Below are 25632 nucleotides of genomic sequence, written 5' to 3'. Positions count from 1 at the left end.
AAACAGCGCAAAACAACGAGGACTAGTTCCACAGGACTAGTGCAGCGCTCGTCCTGTGGTGTTTGTCCCTTTCCTTAGTCCTCTTCGTTTTGCGCTGTTGTACCTACATGACGTTTAACCAATCATAAACCTGAAATTTTTTTATCTACTGTAGTTGCCCTTACAATTGCTTGAGCTCCTGTACCATCTGCTCAGCCTGTGAGTTGCCGGTGATGAGGTGCGCTGGTGGCTCAGATGATATTCATGCAATAAATCATACCGTTGCCCAAACGAACCTTCATTAGCACTTCAATTGTGTCTGACAAAGACCATAGATACTTGATTACTACGCTCGACGACATGCTGCTAACCACTCACACCTCCAGCCACTTGGTGTAAAACAACCTGAAATGCTTTTCCTTCCACTGAACCAGCAAAGCCTAAGTGAATTTCATTCCAGGCTGTTGGCCATTCTCAATGTGTCAGTGCTTTAACTTGGTTTTCTGGTTGTTTGGCATTGAGTACGGGATCCAGACATTATGGTCCCAGACAATATGGTCCCGGACAAAATGGTCCCAAGTGCTAGGCTGGACAAAATGGTCCCATGTCATTTTCGCGGCAATTTTCTTTTTTTTTTTTCTTGCTTTTTTGCTTTATTTTTGCTAAACATTTGTGACATGAGCCGTTGGTCATTTTGAAGTTACTTTTTTTTATTGCTTGGTCTTCACAGGTTTATGTTATTAAGTGTGATTCGCAAAATACTTGTATATCGAGCCGTTTGTCAATCTAGAGTTTATATTTTTCACGTATAATTTTCGCCATTTGTACTACTTTTCGTGTGTTCAACTTGAGTTTCAACCAGTCTACTGAGAATTGCAACAGCAACTTCAAACAATCTGCACACAGTACGTACAAGGGAGCCGTATCATGAATGACCCTCTGAAGGGCGTGGGCCAATTAAGTGCCGTTTCAAGATCGTAGACCTTTTGAATTGGAAATTGTGTTTTTACGGCGTAAGGGCTGCTGAGGCCAAACAGCATCAAACAGGGGTAGACTTTTTGTGGGAACGTAATAAAATGCATCATGTGTTCAAAGGCATGTTTATTATTTTCCATTCTTATTTTCTAACATTGCATCGAAACATGCGGTATCTGCACAATAAATTGCCTTTATTCCCCCTATGACGAATCGACATGTCACGAATGGACCGTACTTCATATCTATCACTCACCTTAAAAGTAATCGCTGCAGATATCAGCGACATTTCAGACAGTGCGTCAGAAGTGTCGGAAATTTTACTTGGGACCATTTTGTCCAGGTTTGCGCTCGGAACCATATTGTTCGGGATCACATTGTCCGGGATGATACTGTTCGGGAATATTTTGCTCGGAACCATTTTGTCTGGGACCATATTGTCCGGGATCATATTTTCCTACACTCTGCCATATATGCTATTTTCACCAATTCCTGGCCATCACATATATAGCTTCTGGCACAGGCTTTCATGGCAATGATTCTGCAGTATACGGAGCGCACCAGAGTCAGCGACCCAGAGCGTGGATCCATTGGTATCACAACACATGATCCCTGCCTTAAACAACATCATGTCACCAACACACTGATCTCACCAGCTATTGTGCACATGCTTGGTGACGCCATAACTGCTCACAGGGGACAGACGGCCGTGCACAAGACAGGTGGTGTCGTTTCGTATGCTGCACGCACAGGCCCTCAGCGGGGTTATCGCGCGTGCACGGGACTGCAGTTCCCAGAATAAATAGCGGCAGCAGCAACGTAACAAAACTCTTGAATAGGTAAAAAATATCCTCTCTGGGGCCTCCGACATTTCTACTCCAAACTGCGTCGGAAACGTGCGAAAGAGTGAAATTTTATGTGGTCTTTTCTGCCAGCTTCTGGAACATAATTAGAGTCTGCTGCAGGTTAAGAATAGCTCAGGAGAAGTCTCTGTCCCTCTCTCCCGACATTGGCGGAGCGAGCACTGGAGAGGAGCAAACCACATTTATCATGACAAGTAGAGGTGGTTTCCTCTTCTCCACTCTCATGCTATTCTTGACCTCCAACAGACTATAGCGCCCTTGTCAACACTTGCAACATGAGCAGAACTGTGGGAGGGTTGGGCTCTTTATTGCCCGCATGAAAGGCAGTCTGCTCAAAATGTCTGCGTTCAGATTCTTCGACGCACAGCTACAGGCAACACTGAATTTGATCAGTAACCTGCTGGCACCAGTCATCATCATGGATCGTCTTGATCAGCTTGAGGCAAGGATGCCGAAAACCTCGTCCTTGGAGTTTTCGTGCAGCGTGGACTCTGACGTACACTGCTGCAAGAGCCCGCAAAGAAAAAAAAAGTAATTAAAATAAGAACGCCGACTTGACATAACAGAAAAAACAACTTCATTAGACGTTTTTTTTCTGTTATGTCAAGTCGGCGTTCTTATTTTAATTATGACGTCTCCCGGCTTTTGGAGTATTTTTGAAAAAAAAAGTGAAAGCCGTTTACAACTCCCTGAAACGCTGAATTAGAGCGCAGCTCTTGAGGAGGAGGAGGGAAGGGTACTGGGAGGGGTGAAGCGACCTGGGGGGGTCACGTGACCTTGGGGGGTCGTGACCTTGAGGGGTCACGTGACGATGCCGATGATGTCATTAGTGACGTCACTGATGACGTCATCAGTGACGATGATGAGGCGGACTCTGATGACGTCATCAGCGATGATGACGATGACGATGCGGATGTCGGTGACGTCATCAGTGACGTCACTGATGACGTCATCCGTGATTATGACAATGACGATGCGGATGCCGTTGACGTCATCAGTGATGATGACGATGGCGATGCGGATGCCGGTGAGGTCATCAGTGACGTCACTGATGACGTCATCAGTGATGATGACGACGATGCGGATGCCGGTGACGACATCTGGGAGGTCACGTGACATCGGCGGGGGGGGGGGGGGGTCACGTGACCCTGGGGTGGTCACATGACCTCGGGGGTCACGTGACCCCAGGGGGTCACGTGATTTCAGGGGGTCACGTGACCTCAGGGGGTCACGTGACCCCCCTGAGGTCACGTGACGCCCCTGATGTCACGTGACCCTGGGGAGGGGTCACGTGACCTTGGGGAGGGTCACGTGACCTTGGGGTGACCTTGGGGGTCACGTGACCTTAGGATGACCTTGGGGGTCGCATGACCTTGGGGTGACCCTAATTACGCCGACGTCGACGCCGACGGCGACGCCAACGGCGACGGCGACGGCGACGCCGCTCAAGCCGGGAACGGGCCCCTAAGAGCTGCGCTCTAAAAAGGTCCAAGGCGCCTAGGAAGAAGGTTCCTGCTCAAGCTGAGTCAGCCGAAGACACTGCAGTCGCTGACCAACGTGACTGTCAGCTCGGTTTCTCAGCTGGGCACGGACATCATCGCCTGGTTTCACCAGATAGATTTCTGGTTCCAGACGTTTAAAGTTGCACCAGGTGAGGCCATCCCATTGATTGTATCCAAGCTACCATCTAATTACTTCATGTGGATTAGGTACCACCTCAAGACAGCCGAGCTAACAACGTAGGAGCAAATGAAGAAAGCTTTCCGTCGTCGTTACAACCTGGACAACGAAGCTGGGATGAAACAAAAGATGTTCAGCACAAGTCAGCACTCGGGAGAGTCCTGCACCGACTTCGCCTTCCGTAAACTGGAGCTCATCTACGAGTGCAGCTACCCAGAGACGAAGGCGGAGAAATGCAAGGTTATCCTGGCCACACTCTTTCACAAAGCACGAAAGCATGCTTCGACAGGCGCTTTGCTTCGTTAAATGAGCTGCTGGACTCTTTCCTTGGCTTTGACCAGGTTGTCTTCAGCCAACCACAGACACTGGTTTTGGCTTTCGCTGCAGAGCCAGTGCAAGCTGTGTAGCTAGGGGCAAAGAAAGTGCGCTCCTTGCTGCTCTCGAAGCAGGCCGGTCACCGCCTCATTGGAACGCTGACGACAGCAATCGTCACCAGCACCCTTTTGCAACAGAGAAGCAAGAGAAGCAGCATGTGTCACTTCAGCATGCGTCGAAAACTTCGCGGGACTTTCGGTGTTCTTCGTCCCAATACCCTGAAGTTCGTCCGCTCTGTCTCATTTGTAAGACGAGCGGCCACTTTAGGGGGGGGGGGGGGGGGAGTCACACGATGCCGGCAAGAGCTGACCCCAAATTTTTGGAATGGCAACGGCACCTTGAGTCTGTTGAATTAATTGTTGACGAAGGAAAGTGGAAACCTGATGCCCCTACCGCCTGGAAGGATTCATCAGTAGTTTGTCACATCACCTCTGCTGCTGCAGTGGGCATGAAGACAATTAAGCTTAGCAATGCGGACACTGAGCCAATTTTGCATTGATCAAGCCTTCTTTTGCGAGGGGACTTCTGTCTCAGAACCTTGGAAAGTTGTCAACCCTCAGCACCAACATTGGTGTCACATTCAACAGCGGTATGCAGCTCGGAAGTTGACCTCCAGAGAAATCAAGCTTGCTCGAGAAAAGCAAGAAAGCGACTTTGACAGTGGCACATGTATGTTCTTTTTAAGAAGGACTACCTCGTATTGTGAGAGACCCCACTCATCAGAGTCAAGGCAACACTAGGATTTACTGGCCCTCGCCAAATTGTGAGCCGGCTCTCTCCCGTGAACTGCGAGTTTGAACTCGTGGACAGCACTGGCCGCGATGTAGTGCACGTGGAGAAACTGAAGCCGGTCGTCAAATTTGTGCAGCCTCTACCTGGGGACTGAACTTTTGTAATGTGTAGCATGCAAACTTGTTTATACGGTTTCTTCTCATTTATCAAGTCGTATGTATATCATTATTGAATCATGTGTTTATTGCTCAATGCGGTATTTGTTTAGTGTTTGTCGCGTGGGAGAGTGATATATCAGGTTGACACTTAAAAACCTTGGCATGTGACGAGCTGCAAAAGAGACATTGCTCTGAAGCGGCTCGTGCGAGCGCTCATGATCGAAACAAAAGTAGCTTTGGCATGGCAGCTGATGACGTTGACATGTCTTTCCTGAGCACGGTGCCCATTTATCTTGATGACCGATCCAGATCATCACAATAACATTACCCAGGTAAATTTCCACGATTGGTTTTCCTGCTAGGACTGTCTCCTTGTAGAGCTGGAAAGTTGCCGCGGCAGCCGAAATTTTCAAGAACATCCTTTTCACTCTGTGTAGTCCTTTGATGGTGTTTATGGTGAGCACATCTGCTGTATCCACCGTCACACACAGCTAGTGGAATGCCTTGTGGCTGGGGCCTCTGCTGTGGTCTGCATGGGGGTGGGTTGGGGCACAGCGATTTTTCTTACCTTCCCCTCTGGGTTATGATTATTCGTTGTTTCCATACGTGTATATGCATTTTCTTGTACTTACGACTACTGTTTGTTTATGTTTACACCTACTCAGCAGCGGGCAAGCAGGTGAACATGCGTAAGGGTACTAACCTTTCTGTCTAGCCTTGCAAGCTGCTGAGTGGGCAAACTTTCTGGTGCAAATAAAATTATTATTATTATTATTACCAGTAAGGTGCCTCCAAGTGCCTCCAAGCACGCTCGCCACAAAATCTGTTACAGCCCGCATCCAATTTACCGCCAGTTGTTCAACCGCGTTCAGTGTTGCGTGTGCCTTGGCTTTGGAGCATCCGGAGTTCTGCCTCCACTGCGGTACACATTGCAAACGGAACAGGGCTAGCCTTCAAAAAGCGCAGTGCTGCATCTTCTTTCAGATCCAGGTTCACCGAGGGTTCTTTGTGCCTGCTCATCCCTGGGTCAAGAACTACCTCATGTGTCAGCAACACGTCATCTAGGGTCTTGCCCTGGTCAAGGTGGAAAGCTACTGTGTCTACCTCAAACTCCATTGGTCTCCCTTCGACTTTGAGTAAGACCAGATAATTCTTGACCAGTACATTATTCAGTGAAGAAAGGGAGAAAACACAGGCAAGCTGGTGAATGACAAACATAGTAAACCCGAGACTTAGGAAAATAAAAAAAAAATGAAATTAACATTGAAGTATCGGACACAGGTTGAAGTTTATTCAACAAACACCGCCTTATATACACGTCCATACCTCCTTCACAATTCACCTTTTGGCGAATACGTGCTGCCACCTAGACACGCGAATGGGTTTGAGAATAAATGGCTAGAAAACAACGCGCACGCAAGGCCTCTCTAACCTGTTCGACACGTAAAACGTGAGCCACATCCTGTTTGCCCATTGAGCTGCTGTGACCTAGACACGGTTCCCCCAAACTTGCCTTTGTTCCCATTGTGGGTTATCTTCTGCCCCGAAGTCGACACGAAGAAACCATCTTCCCTCTCTGCTCGGCCAGCAGGAAAAGAAAGAAGGTACTAGAACCATTTACTCTCAAACCGATGTTTCTACAAAAGGTTCATTGCTCGGCCAGAAGAAAAAGAAAGAAGGTACTAGAACCATTTACTCTCAAACCAATGTTTCTACAAAAGATCCTACTACTAGGGGTAACATAACTTCCAACCATATCCAGCACACAAAACAAGAAACAAAAAAGAACATGAAACCCAGACACAAAAGAACAGGCCAAAACAAAGGACCTCGAAACCTCGAACTGCAAAGGCTGCGCAAGCACAAGATGGTATAGCCTCGACTGCCTTCACAGCGCTTGCAGTCAATGAGTACTCGTGCAACCGCCATAGTGTGATCCAAAGCAATTAGCTCAAACTTGTAGAATCTGGCTAACAACAGTCCATGCTAAGGGGAGATGAAGTGTAGAAAACTGCAGCTTTAGGCACAATTAAAAAAAGAAAAAAGAACCTGCCAGTAACATTAGAAGAATATAGGAACAGGGATGGGGGCAAGGAATTTGAATTATGTGGGGGATGGAGAGTATAGCACCCCTGCCCACCTGTTCCGACGCAACTTCGCATATAACCCGAGCCTATTTAAAGATCTTTATCAAATTCCCACCCGATCTGATCAGCATTCCTAATCAGTTTTATTTTCATATGTTCAGCGACAACGCAAGCCAGTTTCAAATACTCTACTTTTATATTATTACTTTTCCGTACTTCTCACTGCAACATTTTCATGGCGAGCATACTGTTCCCCAGATCACGAGAGCCGCAAACACATAGCGAGCCTCAGTTTGGGCATCTAGGACGTAGTACGTAGTTGTGAGTCTCGTACGCACTGCAAAATCTGCGTAAAACGATCCAAACTTCTTTCAGCAAGCGCTGTGACCCAAGGGGGTATCGGAGGTCGAGTGTGTTAGCGCACCGCAGCTCGTACGGCGAAAGGTCCCGCTGCCAGGGATCCCCACCCCTACCCGTTTCGATCTGTTGTGAGGCACAGACCCCAGGCTAGCAGTCGTACTGTAGTGGCTAAATTTTCTCATCTACAGCCTGAAACGGTATCGCCAGAACCTAGACAGGCCGATCGCACGCTATTTAAAATAGTGAACGTCTTATTTTCTTCCGCTGTGCCCAAAATGACGACAGTGGATGCGATTGAAAGACCAGCGGATAGGCGGGCTACCACTCTTGCCTTCGAATCGTTCGGGAGTCGGGCACCTGCATTTGCACCATGATTAAAGAAACAAAAAGAAGCGACGTCAAATCACATCGACACAGAATCACTCCAAGCTTCCTTGTTTGTGCCCTTCAGCTTTGTGCGCCGTCAGCCGTATCAACGCTAATCAAAATTAACAACGCCTGCCGCGCGCGAGTTGGTCGTGGCTCATACAAACAACAAACAATCAGAGTACTTTGCCGCAGAAAGTTACTTCCGCCAGTTTTAGCGAAATGCGGAGCTCAACCCCTGCTGAACCGACGTTATTCAAGGTATTGAATTTGGCGTAAGGGCAGTGTGTTTGGGGTATGCGAAAAAGACTACGGTATTGACTATGGCGTACGCCGAAATGACTACGGTATTGATTTTGGCGTACGCCATAACCACTACCGTAGTCGAAGCGGAGGGGTAGTGAGATCGGCGTCCTACACCGGGCGAGTCAAGCAATCCGGAGACAGCCATGGACAGCCATCCCCCAGTGTACGTGGCGCTGCTGGCACTGCTCCGGAACTTCGCTGTTTCTAGCGGCTTCGTTTGCTCGTTTGATAAAATTAGTGATAAAAATGTCAATGCAACCGAAATGTTCTGCACGTTAAGACTAGAAGACGGAATTACAGGCGGCCCTCGCTGCCGCTGAAGCTCAATCAACTCAACGGCTCTTTATTAAACAACGTGCGCGGCCTGCTCGAAAAACGAAACCGAAAGAAGATGAGTCGGGAGGGCGAAAGCTTTCTCCCGTCTGCCTGGAGAAGGAGAAAAACGCTTCGTTCCTCTCTTTCTCGTGTCCGCTTGGGGGCGCGTCAGTAGAAGGGAGGAAGACGCGCCGTTGCTACTTTTTTCCTCCATTTTTTCTTAGAGTGTATAGACCTATTGCACTGACAAGCTGCATAGGAAAGTGCATGGAGCGAATAATCTTAGCACGGTTGGAATGGTTTCTACAATCAAATTCAATATACCCAGATACAATGACCGGCTTTAGACAGGGCCGAGATTCCATTGACAATGTTATGAATCTAACTAGCCACGTTGAGGATCACAAACTACGTGGCAAACTGACCACAACCGTTTTTCTTGATGTAAGGGGAGCCTTCGATAACGTGAGTCATTCAGCAGTTTTGCAAGGTCTTCGATCAATTGGCGTAAAAGGACGTCTCTATAACTGGATTGCTAATTACCTACATAACAGAACGATTTTCATGCACACGAACGAAGGAGATACAAGCCAACGTTTTATAAAGAAGGGAGTACCGCAAGGTGGGATCTTGAGTCCCGTTTTATTTAACATTTCCCTCATTGGTATTACTGAGGTTGTATCAATATCTATCCACATTACTTTATACGCCGATGATATATGCCTATGGACATCCGCAATTTCCCTTAAGTGTATACCGACTCGTCTGCTTTGTGCGCTTGAGCTGTCACCTGAAAAATCTGCCGCTCTTGCCTTTACGCGGATGAAGACAGACCGATACCCGTTAAAAATTAACGGTACTGCAATTCCCTATGTATCCTCCCACAAATTTCTTGGGATTTTTATCGATCGTGGGCTGACTTGGAACGCCCAGTTGGCTCATATTCACGTCAAATTGTCATCATTTGTTAACCTTGGACGGTTTTAAGAGGCACGACCTGGGAAGCTACAACAAGTGCACTTCTCTGCCTCTATAGCAGCTTGTTTGTTGGCATTCTTCGTTACTGCCTTCCCGTACTACATGGCCTCAGTCCGACTAACATAAAAAAGCTCCAGTCACTTCAAGCACTGGCACTTAGAGTATGTATCGGCGTTCCAAAATGCACATCCATCAAAAAAAACAAATAGCAGAATCCCACAGTTTTTCCATAATATCTCTTCGCACCCAGGAGACGCTCCGGAATCATATGCGACATCTGGCACGGCATAAGACCCACCATCTAGCGAACATCTCCGAAAGATGCTTCTACAACCGTATTGCCCAAGTGATCGTTGATCACAAGCACGTTCTCCCAACATCTTTTCAATGTCATAAGTTACTCGACATTCCCCCATGGACACTACCTCAAATCAAAATCTACGGTACTATTCCGGGAATCGACAAGAAATCTGTGCTCCCCGCTGTCGTCCTGCGGCAACTGTCCTTATCATACATACATTATGAGCACCGCTCTACGTGTCACATATACACCGACGCGTCCACAACATTTAACCAGTCCTCCATTGGTATTGTAATCCCCGCATTTTCACTTAAAATTGGTCGTAAACTTTCTCATAGGATGCCCTCGACAGCTGCTGAGCTAGTAGCTATTCGCGAGGCGTTAAGATACATTCAGGAAATTCCCCCTCGTTCCTCGAAAATAGTCACTGACTCTAGATCATCCCTTCAATCCCTCCAGTTCCAAGGCGTGAAGAGCCCAAATAGGCAACTCTTATTGGACATCCTCAAATTGCACTGGGACGCAATACGCAACGGTCATTCAGTATGCCTCCAGTGCCAGATGTCGCATATGCCTTGGAGGCATTCAGTATGCCTCCAAGTCATTGCGGCGTCCCAGTAAAGAATCAGCCGACGCTGTAGCAGCAGATGCCCGTAACTCCGTCAATGAAGTACAAGCCCGATATACAAGATCAGATATAAAAGCAACAGTGAACATACTGGGGAAGAGCATAAACAAACGTCTGTGGGACGATCCCACCGATCAAGGAACACGGCTACGCACTATCGACCCGCGCCTAATGTTTGATGTACCTCGAGGTCTCACCCGACGGCGTCTAGCTGTGATACATCGAATACGCCTAAACGTTGCATACACAAATAAGTACTTGTTTATCACAGGACGACTTAATTCGCCAAACTGCGCGAACTGCAAAACTCCGGAAGATTTGATACACATTATGCTGGATTGTCCCGACTATGAAACTGAACGGACACAACTAAGAACATATATTAAGTTATCTCCTCAAGAAGACCTTACCCTCGACAAGATACTGGGACCGTGGAGAAACGAAGCCACCGCCACACTTGCGAGAAAGTCCCTTTTGCGATTCCTGAACACGACTGGCCTCATCAAGAAACTTTAATGTAAAATAAGTTTATGCTGCTTTTTCTTTTTGCTTTTTGTGTGTGTGTGTGCTTTTAGCTTTCTTCACATCTTTTTACCTCTCATCCCCACCCTTACCAGAGCCAGTCAGGAGATACCTCCCGGCTAATTTCTCTGGCTTCCTTTTACCCCATCAATGAAAAACCTACTGGCATGAATGAAAACTGCACCACCAGCACTACCTATGACCAAAATCAGTATCATCAGCACCACCCGAGCTTCGCCCCAAACCCCAATCAACATCATTCACCACGTGGAGATGCGCTAATTTCTTTTATTTCGTGTGTGTTTCTTCGCCCCGCTGAACTTTGTTTCTCGGGTGCGGTTTCGCTGAAAGTCTTCTTTTTTTTTAATGTTTCTTACTAACTGTTTGTTAGCATTGTTTACTTGTTGGGTTTACTTCGTCATGGCTTAGCGCCCGGACGGTGCTGTAGGGAGCGTGTTCGCACGCCTTTGGTTGTGTCCCGTTTAGGGAATGCCCAGAGGAGTTGTTCTTTGTTCTTGCCATGTGCGGCTGAGTTTTTGCGTCTTGATTTTTTTTTTTTACCTTTACGTGTCGTTGACTTCTTTGTCTGACTCTCCACCAGGCGTTGACCATAGGCGTGGACCTACCGCCTTGCCACCGCTGGAACCTAAATCTTTTATATTTTTTTAACGCAATTTTTGTTAAAATCGGAGTTGGGCAATTTTATTCTTATTTATTTATTCTTATTTCCTACCCCTCTCCGTTACAATCTCTCCGTGTGTTCCGGACCGTTTCTGTGTCTTCACTTTTGTGTATTACGCAGGTGAAAGGTCTGGTGATCGATCTCATAGAGTCATTACAATAAATGCTAAAGGCTCAGCTGGCGCTAGTGTGCTGTTGCATTTTAAAGCAGACAGCAAGCAGTCAGAAATTGGCTTCCGGTAATGCATTTCTATGGGAAAAAGCGAGTGCATTTTCTCTCTGTGCTCGATTATGAGAGCAAATATCACGAATAATTTGTACGAGCTAGGCACGTGCACATTGTAACATTTCTCAGTCACGCAGACGAAATAATCGGTCAGTTACAGCATTTGTATTTGAAATTCGTGGCATGAAAAACGGTGTTAAAACCGCTTCGTACGTGTATTTATGTGCACTGTCGGACACTCTTAGCGCGAACATTTGGAAAACAAAGGGAGACGGCAAGAACTACGCAGTAACACTGGATAAGTAACTCCTTGTGCACGCAGACGATGAAAATAAATTTAAAGCCACATAATATAGTCAGATTTGCAATAAATAAGTCCTGCTTTATTCTTTCTGCGAAGATGCTTGCTCTGGGTTCAAATCATCACCCGCACGCTCCAAATCTTTGCAAATAGGGGGAGCCAGAGAGCAGGTGCCCGATAAAAACTGCCCGACATAGGAAATAATAAAAAGACACACCTTTCGTAACTCACATGTATTATTTTTTTTTTTTTTTTGCGTTGGAATGTTTTTTTATCTTATCGTAATAGTGCACGACGGAGTCACTTTCATGCAATGACAGGACGGGCATATTAGCAATCTATAAGCACCACCGAAATGCTAGCAAACCTTGTACACACACTACATTCCTTTCGATCGTTAGTTTGCTTAGAATCGTCGCTCGTTTTCACATACCTTCCTTGAAACAGAGGTTTGGGCCTGAAATAGAGCGAAGTTTAACATCGTTCAGTGGTAAACAAAAATGCGGTAACTAAAACAATTACACTTTCACAATACCAATAAAGGTACATACTATCCGGTACAACCGAAATGACAAAAGTCATTCATGTTATTTTCCGCCGAAGAGAGAAAATTCACGCCCGTTTTCCCATAGGAATACACAGGGAGGCTGGAAATGTCGACTGCATGCTGTTTGCTTCAAGTCCCGTAGACACTAGCGCCAGCTGAGCCTCTAGCGTTTCTATGATCGATCTGTGCGGTGAACGAACCCTAGCGTTTGGCTTCGAAAAGAATTGTATACAATAGATCAATGATGTGGTGACTTTGTATGTCTTGGTAATAGGACAGCTAATAGCTAGTCATGATAGTTTACAGTGAAAGTTTTATAAATGACTTGTTCTAAAACCGACGCGCCCCATCGCGGCGAAATAGCACGCAGTGCACTCTGGGAACTAGTTGGCCACTCAGTTTCGGTTTCGAGTGAGCAGCAGTTTCATCTCATGCTATCACGCCGCGACCGAACGCGCTGATTGCGTTTTCGATTATCTGACTTTTTACGAATGTACAATACACTCATTCTCGAGCGATATAAAACGAAGACCAGGGGCACTTTCCTTGGTTCCCGAAACACCCGATAATGTGCGTGCGTATGCAAACGTAGTATAACGTGCTTAGTCACTTCACCCCACGAGTGCATCTCTGAGCTCAATGTCAGTAATCTCGTCTAGTACCAGTGAACTACAACTGAAATTTGGTCACTTGAGCCCTACACGTATTTTGTTTGCCAAACTTCCGCTTCTTGTTACTTCATTGGGCGAAAAGCAAGCCGCATCTTCACAGTATTACCAAAGTTGAGCCCAGCGTTGGCGCATGAACTTTTAATAAATTCGACCTCACTACTGCACAAAAGTTACTATGATGTCTTCCTCGTGTCATCACATATCTCACACTCAAATTTTATGCTGATAGAAGATTGACTTTTCGCAAACACTGAGATCGGCTTGCTACGACGGAGGCCCTAACAAGCGTCCCCCACTCCTCGGTAAGCCTTTTTCGACGAGCTTTTCCTGACGCCCAAGATCTGTGCCTGAACGGTGTGTCTGAAATTATCTCGGCATACTCAGTCAGAAAGAAAGCAAACACATAACAAATATTATAGCCATTAGCAACCGTCAAATGCGCTTTGAATAATTTCGTTCGTTTGGCGCACCACATAGGGGTTCATGCCCGTCCGGCGCACTTCCGGCGAACGGTGCGAGCGACATCCTTTTCACAAGTGCTCGACTTTTGCTTTCTTAAAGGGCAACTCCGCTTCACTTTTGATATTTAGGAAACTATGTAGCCCTCTTCAGTATCATATAGGAAGACCCCATGTCAAACATTACCATCTAATTCCGTTTATATATTTAATAAACTGGCCAGCAAACCCTCAAGCGAGCCAAGTCGCCGAAATCTAATGAGGAAATTAGCGCAAATACAAGGAAGGAAGAATGTTGGGACAGGAAAGAGCGCTACTTACAACTGGCTTTAATTGTGAAAAAGAAAAAAGAAAAAGAAAACAAACCCGGAGAGGGGAACAAAGTACTGACAAAAAAGAAGTGATACAGAGAGCGAAAATAATTAAGGTGAAAATACAAATTAAAATAATAAAATAATAAAATAGAATGAAATAAAATAAAGGCAGATCTGCAGAATCGCATCGGCAAATGCGCAGGCAGCAGCACTAGCAGCACACACACGAGACACCGGCAAACCCTTTGCGAGCATGAAGAGGCGAACTGTTGCCGGTGACCATCCCGCAGATCTATTGGTCACACATGAGTCACTTGCAGTAGCCGCACACACACACACACGCGGGACACCGGCAAATTCTTCCAGCATGAAGTGGCGACACTGTTGCCGGTACCCAAGCAGCAGGACGCAATTATCAGGGGCACGTGTCGAGGTATCTCAGCTCTTTCTCTGAAAGGAAGACTGACGGGGCACTAACACATTTGCTTTCTTCTTTCTTGATCTTGTACGCTTCATAGATTTCTCTAGCTCTTTTGTCATTGAGATGTTTTAACACCTTCGTCTGATTAAACAAAGGGGTACAATGACAGTCACGAACATGCACCGTAAGATGTCCAGATGGAGAGGCTTTCAGTGAGAGGTCATGCTCTCTCAATCTAACATTGATGCGGCGACCCGACTGCCCCACATAGACCTTTCCACAGGAAAAAGGTACTTCATAAACGACATGACTCTTACAGTCCACGTACTTATGTTGGTGTCTTGTTTGGCATTGAACATTTTCTTCTTTTTTGTTGTTTATTCTTGGGCAAAGTTTTTTGAGCTTGTCCGGTGCTGAAAGTGCTACCTGTACATCATACTTGGAGGCTACTCTCTTGAGATTGTGTGCCAAGCAATGGATATAGGGAACAATAGCAGGACGCCGTGTCTTTTTTGATTTTCGTTGTCTTTTCTGTGACGTGAGCAGACGTTCTGCAACATCAAATAAGATTGAGTCAGGAAAACCTGAACACCTCAGTCGGTGAACTTGAGCGTCAAAGCTCTCCCCCGCTGAATGCGGGGGAGAGCTTTGACGCTATTATATTTGCGCTAATTTCCTCATTATGTTTAGCCAACTAGCCCACCAGATGATTTTAATCGCCGAAATCTGCCGACTCTAGCGTGCGGCGCGAGGCGCAATCATCAGCGCAGTCAATAGGGAGTTTTCGTAGATCGTTTTCGCCGTCCCGCAAGGTCCTCCGCAACCCGCTACGATAGCGGGAACTCCACAGTCAAGGCTATCGGCGCGCAGGCGCAGTAGCAACTTCTTCGCTGCGTAACGCTTAGCGGAGGGGGCAACGCGGTCTACGAAAACTCCCTAATGCCACGGAGTTGGAGCGGCCAACGTTGAACCACTACGACAGAGGCATGTCTACGTCATTCTCACGTTTTGTTTGTTTTTAGTTCTCAGAGCGAAAATGAATGATGACGTCATGAGTTTCTCTTCCCGGTGTTGGCTTACCGGGCGTTCACGTGATCACCGTAACACGGATGCGCTAGTTTGCGCTGCCTTGCGCGCTTATCGGTCTGTTTCTCCGCTCCCCTTCTCCTCTTTCGTCTTCTGCGTTGCTTCTGCCCTTCCTCCTCTCCCCCGGGCCATCACCGTCCACGCCATGCAAAGCGACCTGCCCGCGTCAAAAGAAAAAAGAAGACCTGCCCGCGTCGCGTGTTCTGTTTCTCGCTCCCTCCCGAACGTCACAAGACCACGTGGTTCGACGTGACGTGGCCATGACCAGGGTTGCCAGGTGTTTGAACTCCAACCCGCCAAACGTCTACGAGATATAGCCCAAAAATAGCCAAATGTCGATCCAGAAAAATAGCCCAAAAATAGCCAAAAAAAATCTTATCATTTAAAACGTTTATTTTGAGCAGAAAAGACACATAATACATTTTTATCCATCAAATGCCCCAGAAATGGCGTCCCTTGCACGTTCGGCGAACTTCCTGAAACGCTTGTACAAGAGCATGACAACATACCTTCCACTGTATTGGGACGACGTCACGGACGACGTCAGAAAGACAACCTAAAGAATGCGCAGAACAGGTGCTGTCACTTGTTGAGATGGAGGAATAACAGCACATGCTTCCATTCGGAGGTAAACAATTGCACAAGGCGCGCAAAAAGAAGACGAATTTGTTTGCTGTCGCAAACTTATCAGGGTTAAGGGTCTGAAGCGCCAAATGTTCACGTAAATTACTGTAAAAACACATTCGAACCTATAAACCCAAGTGCTTTCAGACATTTTGGTTCCAGCACAGGTCAGAAATTGCCCAATGCACAGCTCAGAAATAGCCCAATGCACAGGTAAGAAATAGCCCAATACTAGCCAAATCGCCAACTACCATTTTTTCCCGCCAACTGCAAATGAAACTAGCCCAATTTGGCTATTTATAGCCCAACCTGGCAACACTGGCCATGACTCTGACGACCCGAGACCAATGTTGCCTGACGCAACTGAAGTTTCGGTTTCGGTATCTGCTGATGTTTTAATTAGGATTATACAAATAATATTCCACATTTCGCAAATCCGAAGACGTAGAGTTATTTAGTAGTGCCTTGTGAATGTGAATCACATGGAAGCCTAAAATTTTCGGAATTGAGCGGAGTTGCCCTTTAAAACGGCTTGTATGTGCGAATATGCGCATACGCGATGTTGAGTGGACTTCCTGCAGTGTTGAGCACTGCAGGAAGTTGAACTTCAACTTCCTGCAGTGCTGCGGGGTTCGAGTAATAACGGTGACAGTGTGCAGCTCTGGAGGTCATGGGTGGCTCGCCGTCGACTAGTGCACTGTCACACAAGGGCAACGTGTGGAAATGTCAGCACGAATCGCTAGAAAACGTGCATGTCTGTGAAAGAAAGACACCTCGATATCCTACAGCGCTTTGTCTTGTGCTCTTTTTGTCTCTTTGTGTCCTCGTCTTAGTCGCGCTGTTTTTCAACATGAACTCTCACCAACTCGCCCAGTTATCTATCCTTATCCTACTGACTTTTTATCCTGTTTTCAAAGGTTAGCAAATGCTTCAAAGGCGATTTCAGGCACCGCGTTGTTGCGCATGCACTTTTAGGCAGACATTATCAAGTTTTGCTAACTTTTTCCTCTTCGCGCAAGTTCATACAGTTTTCAGTTAAGGCCCGTTCACACTCTTGCAACCGAGTGCGACCGAGAGAGACCAAACCGGTTTTTAAGCCTTTTGCGATCTCTTAGGACCAGCTCCGCTCAGTGCATCCGGTCCCAAGAAGTCTTTCTCGGTCGTACTCGGTTGCAAGAGTGTGAACGCGCCTTTAGGCTTTCGTTGCCTAGAGAGTAAACCACTCTCCCCCTCCCCCTCATACAGCATTTTGTCATGCCCCCCCCCCCCCCCCCTCCGAAACAAAATCCTGGCTACGTGCCTGGCCTTTACTACTGGCACTTCTATGTTTTCGAAAACAAACGGACGTTCCAAACTTCGTAAATGATATGAAGTGAAACTGTCACCTGCGCGTGATTTCACTTTTATGCAATGTTCGCATCTTCCTTAAGAAGGAGCGCTCCTCGATTTTCATCTCCGATAGGAACTTTTCAAGAATCCAGATGGCGCGCGCGTCGAAGGCGTGAAAAGGCGCTCTCCCTCCGAGGCGAATGAGTGCGTAACGTATCTGGGTCTAGCAGCGAAATGAGAGCTCATGTCCCTTAAGACTCCTCGGGAAAGAACGTAAACCACATTTTTGTTCGTTACAGTTGCATTTCCTTCAGTGTAGTCGAAACGCAACCAAAACGCCGCTAGTGACAGCCTTCACAGTGCTTCCGTGCCCCGAGAAACTTGCGGACGGCGCTTCACGTCTCCTTCGGTAGGGTGACGTAAATGACACGTGATGACGTCGCATTCGATGCTCGCAGCGGATTCGCGGGTTTGTGAGGCTCGTGCCGAGTCGCCCACGGCAGCGGCGGCGGCGGGCCGCGGCCGGCAGTTGCCCCGAGGGGCTAGAGGGGTGCGGAGTGGCGCGTGCGGTAGGTAAATGTTCGCGGGGAGTGACTTCTCCGGAGGATTCGGAGAACTCTGAACGCCGATATGTTGTCCGTCCGGCGGTGACGGCTGTTCGCGCACGACCGCTCTGTTGTGGTCGTTATTGGTTTAGAAGGCCTAGACTTTTCAGTCGCGATATGTCAGTCGGCTGGCCTTCCCTAAGAAAACCGAAATCAAGAGGTCAGAACTTTTTTTATGACGTCCCCATTCAGTTATGATTTCTGTCGCAAGTGATGTACATTTTCCCTTTATCAGAATGGTGCGATTGCCACGATCGATTGAGAATCACTTTGTGTACTTCAGGCTGGTGCGAACCACACACTGAATAAACGTATAGCTTCTATTGTAAACAGATTGCTTCCAGATTCGGATGTGTTCGAGGGACGAAGTACGTCGCTATCATTACCTAGTTTGAAATTTTCATGAAAGCTCGCAATTGTTACTTGGTGTCCTGCATTGAACATAATTATTGACTCTGCTTTTAACCAATCTGCTATTTATACGTTCTAGCGCAAGACTTGGTCGGCTCGGCAAACAGTCTTATCGACTCCAGTTTGTGACCGCCTCCAGTCCTTCAACTTGGGCGGACCCGTGCCTGAAGACTGCGCTAATCTGCAATCAAGGGACATGATGTTATCATTCTATGAGCAGGCCTTTGAAACATTAACTCGTCATCGTCTTCACTGTATTGGGGTTGTGGAGGAAGAACGAAGTCCCGCTACAGTATTCTGAGTGAGGAAAGGAACAACATGCGTTCTTTCAATTGAGAACGTTTCCACTTGCGTCTATTTTCCAAATTTAGACGAATTTCATAATTGCAATATTAAAATGCGACCACGCAATGTGAATAAAATCTCCTGGGTGCTTGTTTTGCACTTGACTGACCACCAGTTTTCGTTTCTACATTTCTTGTCGTGTCTCTATAGTCGTTCCTAAGTTTGGTTACTTCTCCTCCACTACTACCTCTTTTGTACTCGAAAAAGTAAATCTACAAAAATATGTTACGTGAAGGGTCCGATTTTCCTCTACCCACTAAAAGAAAGCATTAAAATGTGATGTTGCAAGCGTATTCTACATAAATAAAACGTAAAGAGGCCACCTAGCTTACTGATATTTGTGCGTCAAATATACATGCAGTTCTGTTATGTTATGCCGCGGCAGTTTTCTCTAGGACGACTCTGTCTTCAGATAAGAACGGCCGACCGTGTCCGGTGACAGTTTTTAATTTTGACCAGAAAAATGCATCATGCTGCCTCAATGCCCAGAAAAACGGAACCGGTCTTTGTTTTAGGGAAAAAAAAAACAAAAACAAAGTTACCTTCAAGAAAACAAGTCAGAAACACCTGCTCAATCTGAAGCGTTATCTGTGGATTTAGCAAAATTGGCATTTCAGGCAGCTCTCCCCGAAAATGTGTTGTGGCTGCTGGCCCGTATCGGAATGGTTGACCCAAATTATTTATCACTACGTATCGACGTCGTTATTTTGAAATAAAAAAATCGCACAGACGACGGCACATTGAGCAAAACTGCCAAAGTTTTAACTTCTTTTTTTGTCCGCATTTATTCAAGCCCGTTTTCAAACTTTGCCAGCGTGTTGTCCTCTATTTTGCTATAAATATTGTCGTCCTGATTAGCAGGAAAAGTTGACGAGAAACGCTCAAATCGAGGCATTTTACTAAATATGCATACTTTTGCAAATCAATTAAAAAAATGCTATCTTCGATATTTTAACTCTTCCAAAATAACGCCAATAGTATCTATGAGCATGATGTGCAAAAATATTATTGCATTGTTTCTGTGTCTTATACATACCCGTAGTTGACAAGTTCATAATTTTTACAGCCCGTAAGAGTGCTCCGGGGTGGTCAGATTGGCAGCGCAGGGGTGGGCCATAGTTTCTAAGTGATAATGTTTAGCAAGTTATTTTTTCTTCGTACGAGATTTAAAAAAAAAAGTACGCATGAGCCGGAGCAATCGAGAGACGCTAGCCTGTCGCACGCTTCGCAGGGTACGTTTTCGGTAGTCGGCGTGTAGCGTCTCTGTGTACGCCAAGCAAAGGAATCAACAGAAGTGGTTCCGATAGCAGATGTTTATTTCAGCGTGTAAGAGAATGGGGGCTGCCGAGAACAATGATCTTCGGCACGTAATCACAAAAGAAATATTATTGTGCTACAATAAATAGGACGTGAACGGGAAGGAATACACGAAGTTTCGGGCGCACGCCCATCTTCGTGTAAGAAACAAAAAATCGGTGAGTATAGCCCCCTTTTCTTGTGACGTATACGACCCTTTCTTTGTTTCTCGCCGTGTTTCGTATCTATCACTTGAAGAAGGACGTTCGCCCGAAACGTCGTATTTTCCTTCCCGTTCACGTTTTAGGCAGTGTAGCTGCATCTTTCGTGTTTTTGATTAATTGGTCACCCGGAGGATTACGTCACAAGAAAGGGTGCGTTGATTGAAGGAAAAGGAGGGGAGGCGAAACCATTAGAGGGCACAACCTCTTCGGTTGCCATATATTATTAGAGAAGATATTCACATGCGACGTCATGCATAGTGACAACCGAAAAAAGGGACTTGTAGCTGCGCTCCAATCAGTGATGACACCAGCCACGATTCCGCCCGCGCATACTATGGCCTTGGGAACATTCACGAGTGGCTTGGGGAGGTTGCTCCTTTCTACGCACATTTTATGTGGGTCAGTGACGGCGGAGCAAGCTACTTCAGGAATAGGCACCAACTTCATGAGCTCGCTAAGACCGAGTACCTGTCGGCCAAGTGGCTAGTTTCCGCTACTGGGCATACCAAGAACGCCTGCGATGGGATTGGAGGCCTCGTCAAGCACCATGATGCAACTGTTTACAACCTTCGAGGGCCGGCTACATCAGATATGAAATGTGCGTCAGATATGGTGGACGTCCTCAGCACCAAATTACCCAACGTGGCATTGATTAGCAAGGGCTGACTTTTAGGAGTTCAGTTGAAATGAAAACAACAGCCTGGGATTCCCTCCATCCCGTGCCTGGAATTCAATCCTGGCACTGCTGACAGTGTATAGATGCGTCAACTCACTGCGACACGAATTGCTCGTAGCACGAACGATAGCGTCTACAAGCAAGCCACTCGGACAATAAAGGCTCGATTCCACCCAGGCCTGCTGGCAGGCTAGTGCGAAGCGGCTACAATGCGTCTAAGACAAAAATGTGATGAAAAGGGAGCATAAAAAGTCTCAAACAAACGAACTGTCCAGCTCGCTTGCACCTTTGCATTTAATTGCATTATAAACAAACGAAAATCTTTCTTACTCTTTTTTTTTTTTTTTTTTTTTTTTGCGGTGTGCGGTTCACCACGGCCGAGGCTCTATTGCCGCGCGAAGGTGCCCCCGTTGTGCGGCGCCCTATTATCAATATCGTGTTAGAGCCCTATATCCTGTTACCTAAACGCCTGTTATCGGAGCCGCACCGATCGTTTCCCCTACGTGGCGTGCGCAGAGACGGTACACGCCCGCCATAGAAAGCGGGCCTTGCGAAGCGTGCGACAGGCTAGCGTCTCGCGATTGCTCCAGCTTCTGCGCATTTTTTTGACTCTTGTACTAATAGTAAGGACAAAAAAAATGAAAGCCGCTTACAACTCCCTGTAACGCCGAATTAGAGCGCAGCTCTTGAGGAGGAGGAGGGAAGGGCACTGGGGGGGGGTTAAACTAACCAGGGGGGGGTCACGTTACCTTGGGGGTCACGTGACCCCCAATGCCGATGATGTCATCACTGACGTCACTGATGACGTCATCAGTGACGATGACGATGCGGGTACCGATGACGTCATTAGTGACGTCACTGATGACTTCACCAGTGATGATGACGATGACGATGCGAATGTCGGTGACGTCATCAGTGACGTCGCTGATGACGTCATCAGTGATGATGACGATGACGATGCGGATGCCGGTGACGACATCAGTGACGTCACTGATGACGTCATCAGTGATGATGACGATGACAATGCGGATGTCGGTGACGTCATCAGTGATGATGACGATGACGATGTGGATGCCGGTGACGTCATCAGTGATGATGGCGATGACGATGTGGATGCCGGTGACGTCATCAGTGATGATGACGATGACGATGTGGATGCCGGTGACGTCATCAGTGATGATGACGATGACGATGCGGATGCCGGTGACGTCATCAGTGATGATGACGATGACGATGTGGATGCCGGTGACGTCATCAGTGATGATGACGATGACGATGTGGATGCCGGTGACGTCATCAGTGATGATGACGATGACGATGCGGATGCCGGTGACGTCATCAGTGATGACGATGACGATGTGGATGCCGGTGACGTCATCAGTGATGATGACGATGACGATGTGGATGCCGGTGACGTCATCAGTGATGATGACGATGACGATGTGGATGCCGGTGACGTCATCAGTGACGATGACGTCATCGGGGGGTCACGCGACATCGGCGGGGGTCACGTGACCTCGAGGAGGGGGCCACGTGACCTCAGGGGAGTCACGTGACTTCGGGGGGTCACGTGACCCCCCACGAGGTCACGTGACCTTGGTGGGGGGCTCGCGCGGTGCATTATGAGACATTTCCCATGATGCACCGCGCGGTTACGCCGACGCCGACGCCGACGCCGACGGCGACGCCGCTCAAGCCGGAAACGGGCCCCTAAGAGCTGCGCTCTAAAAAAGACGTATCAAGAATCATCACTTCAAAAGTACCCTCCACCTCTGTGCTGTCAATCTGACCACCCGGGAGAAGTTTTACGCTGTGTAAAAATAATGAAATTGTCAAATAGGCGTACGCACAGGCCTCATTCATGGCAACCGCGGTAGCCTCCATTTGGCCAGATTTTCTTGCTTTGTAACTTTAAAGACACAAATAATGCAACATATTAGAGCGCAGCTCTTAGGGGCCCGTTCCCGGCTTGAGCGGCGTCGCCGTCGGCGTCGGCGTCGGCGTCGGCGTCGGCGTCGCCGTCGCCGTCGCCGTCGGCGTCGGCGTAACCGCAACCCTCGTAACCCTCGTGAGGGTTACGAGGGTTACGAGGGTTAATCTCATGAGGGTTACCCTCACGAGGATCACGAGGGCCACGAGGGTTACTTACCCTCGTAACCCTCACGAGGGTTACGAGGGTTAGTTACCCTCAAAAGGGTTACCTTCACGAGGGTTACCCTCACGAGGGTTACTTACCCTTGTAACCCTCACGAGGGTTACGAGGGTTAGTAACCCTCGTGAGGGTAACCCTCGTGAAGGTAACCCTTTTGAGGGTTACGAGGGTTAGTAACCCTCGTGAGGGTAACCTTCACGAGGGTTACCCTCACGAGGGTCACGAGGGTTTTGAGAGTTACCCTCACGAGGGTTACTCACCCTCGTAACCCTCACGAGGGTTACGAGGGTTAGTTACCCTCACGAGGGTCACGAGGGTTATGAGAGTTACCCTTACGAGGGTCACGAGAGTTACCCTCACGAGGGTCACGAGGGTTATGAGAGTTACCCTCACGAGGGTTACTCTCCCTCGTCAGGTAACTTTCACGAGGGTTACCCTCACGAGGGTCACGAGGGTTATGAGAGTTACCCTGACGAGGGTTACTCACCCTCGTAACCCTCACGAGGGTTACGAGGGTTAGTTACCCTCACGAGGGTCACGAGGGTTATGAGAGTTACCCTTACGAGGGTCACGAGAGTTACCCTCACGAGGGTCACGAGAGTTGCCCTCACAAGGGTTACTAGGGTTACCCTCACGAGGGTCACGATGGTTACCCAGGTCGTGACCCCCCCTGGGGTCACGTGACCTGGGGATACCCCCCGAGGTCACGTGACCCCCCGTTGACGTCATAGGCACTGATGACGTCGTCAGTGACGTCACTGATGACGTCACCGGCATCCGCATCGTCATCGTCATCATCACCGATGACGTCATTAGTGACGTCACTGATGACGTCACCGGCATCCGCATCGTCATCATCATCACTGATGGCGTCATCAGTGACGCTACTGATGACGTCATCGGTATCGTCACGTGGCCCATGGTCACGTCACCCCCCGACGTCACGTGACGCCCCAAGGTCACGTGACTCCCACAAGGTCACGTGACCCACAAGGTCACGTGACCCCCAAGGTCACGTGACCCCCCCCCCCCCGAGGTCACTTGACCCACCCCCCAGTACCCTTCTCTCCTCCTCCTCAAGAGCTGCGCTCTAATTCGGCGTTACAGGGAGTTGTAAACGGCTTTCATTTTTTTTTTGCACATCCTGTTAGTACATATCACTGGCGCTAACTTGAAAGAGTTTGAAAAAATCGAAGATGGCCTTTCTTTTTAAATTGATTTTCAAAATTATGCACATTTACGGAAATGCCTTTATTTGAGCGTTTTTCGTGAACTTTTCCCGCTAACAAGGACAACAATACTTGTCACGAAGATTAGCCAAATAGAGGATAACACGCTGACAAAGTTTGAAAATCCTGGCTGGAATAAATGCGGAGAAAAAAGATAAAACTTGAGCTGTACGGCTTATTGTGCAGTCGTCTGTGCGATTTTTTATTTCAAAATAACGACGTCGATACTTCGTGATAAATAATTTGGGTCAATCATTCCCATACTTACTTTGTCGGTAAATATTTCTGGACCAGTAGTCACAACACATTTTGGGGGAAAGTTGCTTGAAATGCCAATGTTGCGAAATCCGCAAACAACGCTTCAGATTGACCAGGTGTTTCTGACTTATTTTTCTTGGAGGCAACCCCGCCCCCCTCCCCCCCTAAAGAAAAAAAAAAGAAAACAACAACAACAACGACCGGTTCCGTTTTCCTGGGCATTGTGGCAGCAAGATGCATTTTTCTAGTCAGAATTAAAAATGGTCACCGGATATTGTCGACCGTTCTTATCTGAAACACCAGATGCACCTTCCGAATTGTGCAAAGTATATCAAAGCGCGTAGATTAAACAAAATAAATAATGTCTTCGTTGTTTGCTATAATTGTTCACGAGGCCTATTATTGCACTTTTTTTTTTAATGTGTAGCAATGCGTTCGAAGAAAGTGTGATTTTGTTTTTGTTGGTGAATGTGATTTGTGCTGACATACATGATGATAAGCTACGATATTGAACTGCGGAAATGAAAAAATAATTCTTCTTATTGCACAAAAACTCCCTTCGCGAGATTATGAATTTCCCGAACAAATTACACATGGGGAATTAAATCCCCATGTATCGATTTAAGTTACCTGTGGACAAACGAGTTTTTTTTTTTTTTTTTTTTTATTTAGCACGACATACTTCTATCTAATTTTCCGGCATTTATACGTTCGGCATTAGTCATTTGATTACTTGGTGTTTTGAAGTTCACGCCTCTGTATTGTTCCAAACTAACATCCGCAAGGTAGCTCGTAAAGTAAAAAAAAAAATAGCAAAACACACCTAAAATGCCTTCCGAAGTCATTATCTTGTGTAAGTACAAGGTCGTTTTGTAAATTTTGGGGGTAAACCTAGGGAGATACAGGTTATCAGTTTGACATAATGTCAGTGTTAGTGTTATCCGATTACCTCATCTTGCGAGACGTTTACTTTTAGAATCTCTATAATTGGCATACTTTTCTAGCAACACACGCAGGACACGCACACCTCAAAAGAGCGAAAGCAAATGTAAAAAAAAAAAAAAAAAAAAAAAAAAAAAACGCGGCACGGGTTATCTGCTCTGTGTCGCCCGTTGGCGAAGAGAAAACGCCAACAGTCCAAATGGACTCAGAT

Source organism: Ixodes scapularis, unplaced genomic scaffold, assembly GCF_016920785.2.
Source record: "Ixodes scapularis isolate PalLabHiFi unplaced genomic scaffold, ASM1692078v2 ptg000005l_1___fragment_1__unscaffolded, whole genome shotgun sequence".
Lineage (NCBI taxonomy): Eukaryota > Metazoa > Arthropoda > Arachnida > Ixodida > Ixodidae > Ixodes > Ixodes scapularis.
The sequence above is the reverse complement of the archived record's forward strand: the minus strand, read 5'-3'. Positions refer to the sequence as shown.